Source organism: Pristiophorus japonicus, chromosome 3, assembly GCF_044704955.1.
Source record: "Pristiophorus japonicus isolate sPriJap1 chromosome 3, sPriJap1.hap1, whole genome shotgun sequence".
NCBI classification, from domain to species: Eukaryota; Metazoa; Chordata; class Chondrichthyes; family Pristiophoridae; genus Pristiophorus; species Pristiophorus japonicus.
In genome coordinates, this window is record NC_091979.1 from 56,279,943 (window position 1) to 56,289,842 (window position 9,900).

Genomic DNA, 9,900 nt, shown 5'->3' on the forward strand with positions numbered 1-9,900 from the left:
CATAAAGGCAGCTTAGATTGTGCAAAATGGAAAGCTGCAGTTATAGATTAATGATAGGTTTGAATTTGCAGCATTGAAAAAAGCCTGGAAAGGATTATGTCTGGAAGAATGATTTAAAAAATATCCATCAAGTCGACATTTCAATATTTACAATATTAATGTGTTTATGTAACAGAGATCAAACTAGGACAAAGCACCTTCTCAAATTGCAATAATACATTTTTGAAATTTCTATCCAAACAATGGAGTGAGTTAAAGAATAAATCTGCAAATTATAGATCTTTAATGAACAATGGAATTGTAATCCTTTTGCTGTGACATTAAATTAATTTCCACGCAACTATAAATAAATATATTAAGAGGACTGCCAACTACTCCAAAGGATAAGTTTAGGTTGAAATAATATGAAAGAATAAATCAAAGAAAAACAACTGCATATATTTTTAACAATCTATCTTTCTAATCTCCTTTTATAACTTGTTTACTTCTCCTCAGCTGAATTTTATATGGCACCCGGTTTGCAATAAGTTTTGATTCTTGTTATCTTTTAAATTATACTTCCTTAAACTTTAGGTTATTTAAACGTTTTTATACATCCAAAGCAATTTCATTCTTGTAACCTTCTCATATTTTATTTTTATATCTGTTAAAATAATCTTAAAATAAATTTCCAATTTTCTTATGACTTTGATTTGCAAGACATATTTCAAATCGAGATGTGCTTGATACTCATCCACATTAAAGAGAGCAATGCCCGTATTAGAAACTAAGGGTTGGATTTTCGGCATGTTGCTGCCTCTGTTTTCACCCCAGAGGAGCGGCAATGGTGGCGGTAAGCTCTTCTGGGCAGGCAGCTAGCTTCCAGTTTCAGCGGGGGGCAATTTGTAACCCTTTGCGTTCTTGGACAAATTTATGTGAATCTTCGGAAGTGGCTTCGTGAGTTGTAGTGAATGGTGAGACCTAAGGGTACCACCCGCAATGGTGATGAGTGTGAAAGGAATGGCTTGGGCATTGCTGAAATGCTTTATGGTGCTGGTGTGGGGTAATATAAACCTGCCGCATCATGTGGCTGCCAGGGTGTACAGGGTCAAATGAAGTAAATGTGGCCATGGTGAGGCCATCTCTGGCATCCTGGGCAGTAATGTGGTCAGGTGCTGATGCCCTGTGCAGCATCAGGTGATTGCGGAGAAGGTTGGTGTTGTTGGTGGTGATGCTGGTGTATTTAGTGTTGGTGTTGGGGCTGATCATGGTGGAATACGGAGGACCAAGGTGAAATTTTCTCAAGGTCACTGATGCTGCTCGAACAGATGGCAGCTGAAGTTGAGATGTCAGAAGAAATCTGTCAATGGTGAGAGGATGTTGGTCCAAGGAGGTGATAGTGGATAGAGAGTTCAGTGCAAATACTTTCATATGCATACGGCACAAAAGTGTCTTCCAAATCCTGAAGGCTTCTGCTTCCGAGATTGGAAAGTGAACAGCTGTGAAATGGTAGCTTTTATACCACTTCTGCAGCTGTGAACTAGTCAAAGCAAAGGAGTGTCATTGAGAACATGACACACTTACCTGACATGAAGCCCGAGCGATGGGAAGCTCTTGAAAAAGTTGGAAAAATGGAAAGTACCTGGTAAATTTATTTTTAATTCCTTCACTGTACCTGTTAATGATCTTAATTGGCTAGCCCACTGTTTGGTGTCGGGTCTGTGAACTGCAGCCAGACCCAGCACTTTGAAAATTGACAAGGAGGGGGGGGGGGTTTAGAGCGGACTTTTGCCCCGCTGTCAATCACAGCAATTTTGACAGCGAGCCCGCCTCCAAACCCACACTCGCAGGGCTGCTAAGATTCTGGCCTTTGTGTGTAGAGGTATTTCATAATTTCACTCCTGTAAGCTCTGCTCTAATTTTTAGACTGTGCCCCCCTAGTCCTCGACTTCCCCAACCAATGAAAATAGTTTCTCTCTACCTACCCTATCTGTTCCCCTTAATATCTTGAAAAAGTCGATCATATCACCTCTTAAACTTCTAAATTCTGGGGAATACAACCCTAAATTGTGTAATCTCTCCTCAAAACTTAAACCTTGAAGTCCAGGTATCTTTCTGGTAAACGTACGCCACAGTCCCTCCAAGGCCAATATATCCTTCCTAAGGTGGGGTGCCCAGAACTGCTCATGGTACTTCAGGTGTGGTCTAATCAGGGCTTTGTATAGCTGCAGCATAACTTCTATCCCCCTGTACTCTAGTCCTCTAGATATAAAGGCCAGTATTCCATTAGCCTTTTTGATTATTTTCTGCACTAGTTCATGACATTTTAATGATCTAGGTACCTGGACCGCCAAGGACAAAGAAAAGGCAAAAAGCCAACAACATAATACTACCCACTGCGGGCTAACAGTGAGGAGCAGGAGAACATCTGAGCTGTTTCTTTTCAGGTAGGTTTTTTGTTGTTGTTTCAGACCAAATATCTTCTCTTGTTTCTTAAGAGCAGCATTGTTTCCCCTTTTGGAACTGTTAAGGTTAGCTCCATTTCTTTGCAATAAAACCACAGGATGCGGCTTTTAATGAAAGGACATATTTTTATTGATCTTTTTATGAATGTTAGTGTCTGAATGCTTGCATCCCCAAGTACATTAATGTTGTTTCATGTATCCGTGCTCCTGTTGAGTAAAGAACTTGCATTTATATTGTGCACCCTGTCACAAAATGCCTTACAACCAATAAATTATTTCCAGGTGCAGTCATAAATATTACGCAACCGAGCGTGGCAGCATATTGTACACAGCAAGGCCCCACAAACGGCAAATGAATGAATGACTGGATATTTATTTTTTAACAGTGCTAGTTGAGGGAAGAATTTTTGAATAAACACAGGAGAACTCCCTCTCTTCAATTAAAACATGGGCCCCATTAATTTCCGCAATGGTTCTCCTGATCGCCTGCTGTAACTCCTACGGAAAGTCAGCGGAAATGCCATAAAAATCAGGAGATCAGAAAACCCTGTGGAAATGTTATACCCAGCTGAGCTGGTAGATAGCGCCACAGTTTAAAAACTTGACTGAAAAACCAGACTGGTTATCGCCCCTTAGTGACAAGAGACTCCTGTTCTTGAGTTGCTGCTTCAAGGAAGTTGTTTGTGCTGGAATTGGTGGCATTATCTTGTTGGCTAGCCTACTTTCTCACACCATTCTATGCCCTTTTGAGCTATTCGGCTACCTTTGATACACTTAGTAATTGATGTCCAAGCAGCCTGAACCCAATTTTGGTTGGTGGATCATTCTCTGCTTTCAACAAGGTCACCTAATTTCTCACATATTCCACCAAAAAGGATGGTGATATCCCCATTAAACAATTCAGTTTTCCTTTTGCCACAGCTGTAGTTAAAGCTTGTTTGGAAGTTTTTGGTGATTAAGCAGGTTGTCAATTGTTTGAAAAGTGTGAGAAAGAGCATTTGTGCAAGTATGTTCTGATTGGTTGATTACCAGTGACAAGTTGGATCGATCTGTTTGATGGACAGATTCCATTCACAAATACAAAGGAGTGAATTTTAATATCTATTCCTAAAAGAAGAAATATTAAAAGGGCCAAATTCAAGAACAAACAGGAACAGTAAATAGCCTTCAGGGTGGCACATCTTGAAAATAAAGCCCATGTCAGGAAACACTGATTCATACGTTGGAAAGCAAAGTGTTCCAATATGGAACAACTGTATTTTTAACACATCTTTAACTTACAGCTGTTGCAGAGAAAAAAAGTAAGCAACAAAAACTTGCATTTATATAGCACTTTTAAGGTAGTAAAACATCCCAAGGCACTTCACAGGAGCATTATCAACTCAAATTTGACACCCAGCCACGTAAGGAGATATTAGTACAGGTGTCCAAAAGCTTGGTCAAAGAGGTAGGTTTTAAAGAGCGTCTTAAAGGAGGAGATGGAGAGGTTATGGGAGGAAATTTCAGAGTTTAGGGCTTAGGATGTCAGCTGTGGCTCAGTGGGTAGCACTCTCACCTCTGAGTCAGAAGGTTGTGGGTTCAAGCCCCACTCTAGGGCCTTGAGCACAAAAATCTAGGCTAACACTCCAGTGCAGTGCTGAGGGAGTGCTGCATTGCCAGAGTTGTCAGCTTTCGGATGAAGTGTTAAACCGAGGTCCCTTCTTGGAATAGAGTGCCACCTAGTGGGCTACTGCTCCACCTGGTGGACTACTGTGGTAATGAAACTCCTGATGTAAATACCATAAAGCGGTCATGCAACAAGTCACATGATGGCAGTTCTGGCAGAGCCATCTTGTAGTCTATGTGATTGTGATGTCGTAAGGAATATATCATATTGGTGACATAGGATAGGATTTCTGGATACCAATTGAAATTTTTGAATGATCCAGTCAACCGACAGAGTGACTTTGAGAGGTTCTTTGTTTTGCAGCACAGCTGAAAATCCAAGGTAAATTTCAAGTACACTTTCTGAACTACCAGAGTCCAAATGGATGCGCCTACAGGAATAATAGGACACTTGGATGAGTTTCATCATGACCGAAAGACTTTCAGAGCATATGTGGAGTGGATAGAAATGTTTTCCACCGCAAATAATATCGTCAAAGTCCCCAATGATGAAAACTGTAAGCGGGTGGTGTTAGACAGAAAACAAACTATTTTCCTGACTGAAGCAAGCCCCGAGGCATATGAAACCCTGAAAAATGTGCTTGTGCCACTGACAGAGATTTTAACCAAGTTAGAACAGCACTACTGTCCTGAGACCCTGGAAATTGCTGAAAGTTATCGTTTTGGAATACGGAATCAATTCATTTATGAGAGTATCAGTGAGTTCAATGTACCTTTAAAAAAGCGATCCATTCACTGTCATTTTGGAAACTTTCATAACCGAGCATTGCGCGATCACTTTGTTTGTGGGATGAAAAATAAAGCAATCAGAAGAAAGTTGTTAACAACTCCTAACTTGACTTTCAATTTAGCTTGTCAGACAGCTATGTCATTGGATATGGCCAAACAATACTCCCGAGAATTTCGTGGCCTTTCCAGTCGTCAGACAACTGAGGTGAATAGCCTGCAGGTTAAAAGTAATAGGCAGTTGGGCCGCAAGGCCTCAACAACTGACCAAGGTAACAGTGCATTAAAGTCATGCTATCAGTGTCTGGGACAACACATTGCTCAAAGTTGTCCATATGTGAAGGCAGAGTGTTTCTTCTGCAACAAAACACGGCATTTTACGAAGGCATGCCGACTGAAGAGTAAATTGATGTTCAATGCTAGAAGTAGAAATTGCCAGAGACTACATAGCATCGAAGAGATGTAACAGGACGAGAAAGATCTGGAGATACACGTCATCAGGAGCTGGAGGGTACCTAACAACGATTCATGAACTATCATCATCCAATTAGACATTGCAGGAACCAGGATACTCATGGAAATCGACATTGGTACATCCGTGAACGTAGTACCAGAATCGCTATATCGCGACAAGTTGCGTGATTTTTGACTGGTGAAATCGCAGATAGAGTTGCGAGGCTGCTCAGGAGAGAAAATCCCTGTGGTAGGACGTATCACCGTACCAGTGAAATACAAGGATCAGTTTCAGAGCTTGCCTCTCTTAGTAGTGTCAGGAGACAAGCCTGCCTTGATAGATAGAAATTGGTGGATCACTGCAACTGTATTGGAATGAGATTTTTCGTGTTGAAATGAGATTTGCATTGAAGGATGATGTCATCAAGCAATATCCGAAGGTGGTCTGTGAATCAGGCAGTCCGATCCAAGACGACAAGGCAAGTGAAACAGTGCAGAAGGACTCTAGACCAGTTTACTGCAAGCCACGTCCCGTACCATACGCACTCAAGGAAAAAGTTGAACAAGAATTCAAAAGACTAGTGACTGAGACATTATCGCTAAGGTAGATTTAAGTAATTGGGCAACCTCCACTGTTGTTGTACCTAAGTCAGATGGGAATGCTGATGCTATGTCCAGGTTGCCATCCCCACCACAATTTATACCCAATAGGGAACAAGTGTTCTATTTTTCAGACGTTGATAAACTGCCAGTCACAGGTCCAAATTGTTAGGAGATCTTCATCAGCAACACCTGGGAATTTGCTTAACCAAGAGTTTTGCTCACAGTTACTTATGGTGACCAGGTTTAGATAAAGATATAAGGGTAAAAATTCAGGTCTGCCCGAAAAGTGTCACACCTACCACTGCGGAAGTGTTTTTCCGGCCGTGTCGGATGAGGTGGCCTCTTTCGTGAAATTCAGCTCTTTGTTGTTTTTTTTTTAAGCTGACCGTAATTCAGTCATAATGGAGGTGGAGGTGAGGCAGTAATCAGAAAATCGACAACTAGAGGGGTGTAAGTGGAGCTGGGACAGAGTCACCATCGCTGTCAATCATCAGCGGAGCGGTGATGACTTCATGATGCGTGTGCGTCACCACATCTCTCCCCTTCACTTAAAATGGAGAGCCACTGTGAGCTCTGTGAAGATTTTAGTTAGGTCCCCCAGGCCACCAGGGAGGCTTTTGGCCAGGCCAGTGGCCTGCCACCGAAGAGGGCCGGTTGGCGGCCCGGCCGAACCCCGGAGCATATTTGTCCAGCCGATCTGGAAGTCAACCGGCAAAAAAATTATATGTCGGATGCGGCAGTGGGCCATCGTCTTTAATGGCTGTCATGCAGCCATGTCCCACACACAGAAAACAAGATGCACTGACAGAAAAAGCTGTCGGAGGTACCAAGCGGCGGATCAAAGATTTTTCAAGCTGAATTTAGATGGAGGCGCGGGAGATCAGTGGTACACATTTTGATCATGTACTTAGGACCAGTCGGCAGTAGCGGGGTGGAAGAGTGAACCGCCAGAAAATCCACCAAGGTGAATTTCGCTAGCGGCGGCCATTTGACCGCAAATCGGCGACCAATGGACTCTGCCTCTTGGCCACCGGTTTCTGGCAGTAAGAGGCCTTTTTGGGAGGCTAATTTACGGCTCTATAGAGTATATCATTGGTCAGTGTACAACATGTCAATCAGTAAGCAAGAAACTACCATCAGTACCATTACAGCCATGGAAATGGCCTCTCAGTGTGTGGCAAAGATTACATGTAGATTTTGCTGAGCTGGAAGGACAACAATTCTTCATTGTGATTGATAGCCATTCGAAGTTGGTAGAGGTGTTTCCGATGTGGAAAATAACCAGTAAAACGCCAGATGATCTGTGAAGAATTTTCAGAATTCATGAGCAGAAATGGTGTGAAACATACCAACGTTTCACCGTACCACCCTGCTTCAAATGGTGTAACAGAGCACACTGTACAAATTGTAAAATAAAAACAGAAAGTACTGGAAATCTCAGCAGATCTGGCAGCATCTGTGGAGAAGAAGCAGAGTTCACGTTTTGGGTTGATGACCCTTCTTCAGAATTGGAGAGTGTTCGAAAAGAACAGATTCTTAACAAGCACTGAAAGGGGGAGGGGACGAAAGAACAAAAGGGAAAGTCTGTGATAGGTAATTGTACAAGATACAAATTGTGAAATGTGCCCTCATCAAGCAAATGTTGGATCCAAATCCAAAGAAATGACAGTTGTTATTGGACCACAATTGACAAATTGTTTATTTACTTATCATAATACTCCTCATACAATTACTGGTAGAACACCAGCAGCAGAGTTGTTTCTCAAATGTCAGCCATAAACATGGTTCTCGTTGTTAAAGCCAAACCTGGCACAGTCAGTAGAAAAGAAACAATTAAGACAAAAAGAGAATCATGACAGAGGTAGAGTAAGAGAGAGAAGTGTGAAATTGAATCAAAAGGTGAGAGTGAAGCATCATCACCATAAATGGTTAAAGTGGTTACCAGGAAAAATAGTGAAGATATGTGGTCTTCGCACAATTTGGTCAAGATGTTTGATCATGAACAGGTTAGGTTTGTTCCTGTTGATCATATTTTACCTACAGATGTGGAAGGAATTGAAAGTTGGAATGATTCGATTATTTCTAATGAGTCAGATAGTCTTGTTACAAGTAGAGTACCAGTAGCAAATCCTGCATCAAATGTACTAGAAACAAGTCCAAGAGAAGTGAGAATTTACATCCGAGTCCGAGGAGTCAGGCAGACAAACAGTCAGAAGTTGTAGAGAGTTCAAATGTAGATCAAGAATTATCCTTGGAGAAAAACTTTCCTCAGGCTCAGCCTAGAATGAGTTTAAGTTCAACACTATGTTTGGAAGGTTCTGTTCAAAAGCGAAGATATCTTCGTCGTAACAGAAAACAAATGGTTAAGTATGATTTGTAAATATGGCACGTAAGTCCATGGGCTAGAACCTCCACTTTTTTTGCAAGGTTAATGTCCATATATCGCCCATTTTGGCACAAAATGGAAACTGACGGGCATTTTTAGGAAACTTAACAGCCAGCGTTACTTTTCCCATGTGCTTAATGCCGGGGAAAAATATTACCGTCCTCCCACTTTTTTTGGGCGGAATCATCAGAATGGGCGAAATCAGTGCCCATAATATCGGCCAGCGTTAATTACCGCACTGATTTAATGGCAAGATTCAATAATACCGCCCGCCCACTTTTTTTGTCGTAAAGAGCATATTTACCGAAACGAGCGGCCATGAGATCGCCTACTGTCAATTTCACCACCTCGCACACATATCAGCCACAATATTGCTCACCCAAAACACCACCCAGAAAAAGTGGAACTAATCACAGCATTATGGACACCATGTTCTAGATCACATGTCACATCCTTTAAAAGGCTGCTGTGCTTCAACCTTGGCAGAGTTCGGATGTACTCTGCAGGTCTTTGGAGTTGATGTGAACATCTCTACAAACATCTTGACCATACTGTGACCGATTGGAATTGAATTAGTATCTTCGTCGGGGCATTCCTTGTTTGTGACTAATCGGTGGAAAACAGAGTGCTACTGCAATGGGGCCTGTCCATTCTCAGCTTCTCTTGATGACCAATTACATGCAGCAGACTCGAGATCGCCGAAGGTACGCTCCACTGCATTATGTGCCCACTGCATTATGTGACAGACTGATGAGGAGGACCAGACATTACACCGCCCGCAAGTACAAGCAGCATTCTTACCTCGACTTGCCTGACACCACCTGCCTTCAGAGACTGCGCTTCCACAAAGAGGATATCACTGAGCTACGCCAGCTGATAAGGCAGATCTGCAGCCTGCCAGCACCATCAGTACTGCACTGTCCGTCGAGATCGAAGTCACTGCGGCACTGTCGTTCCAAGCCTCAGGTTCTTTTCAAGCCACAGCTGGAGACATTTGCTGACTTTCTCAGCATGCCACACAGGTCAGTGAAGCCCTGTACGCATGCAGGAGGGATTTGATCTGCTTCCCTATGACCAGAGAAGCACAGAGTGAGAGAGCTCTGGGATTCTCCAGAATTGCAAGCATCCCCAAGGTGCAGGGAGCAATAGACTGTACGCACATCATGATGCGGGCACCTTTTCAGGATGCAGAGGTTTTCAGGAACCGCAAGGGATTCCACTCCCTGAATGTCCAACTGGTTGTCGACCACCAGCAAATGATAATGGCAGTGAATGCTAAATTTCCGGGTAGCATCTATGATACTCATATCCTGCGTAAGAGCACTGTATGTGACTTGTTTAACAATCAGCCACAAGGTCAATGCTGAATGCTTGGTGACAAAGGATATGGCCTCGCCACTTGGCTGATGACCCCCCCTGCGTGACACCCACACCAAAGCCGAGAGGCGATACAATGAGAGCCATAGAGCAACTCGCAATATCGTGGAGAAAATCATTGGAGTGCTGAAGCAGCGTTTTAGATGCCTGGACCACTCAGGAGGCGACCTCGAATATCACCCTGAGCAGATAGCTCAGTTTGTGGTGGTGTGCTCCAGGCTGCATAACTTGGCTATCAGGATGGTG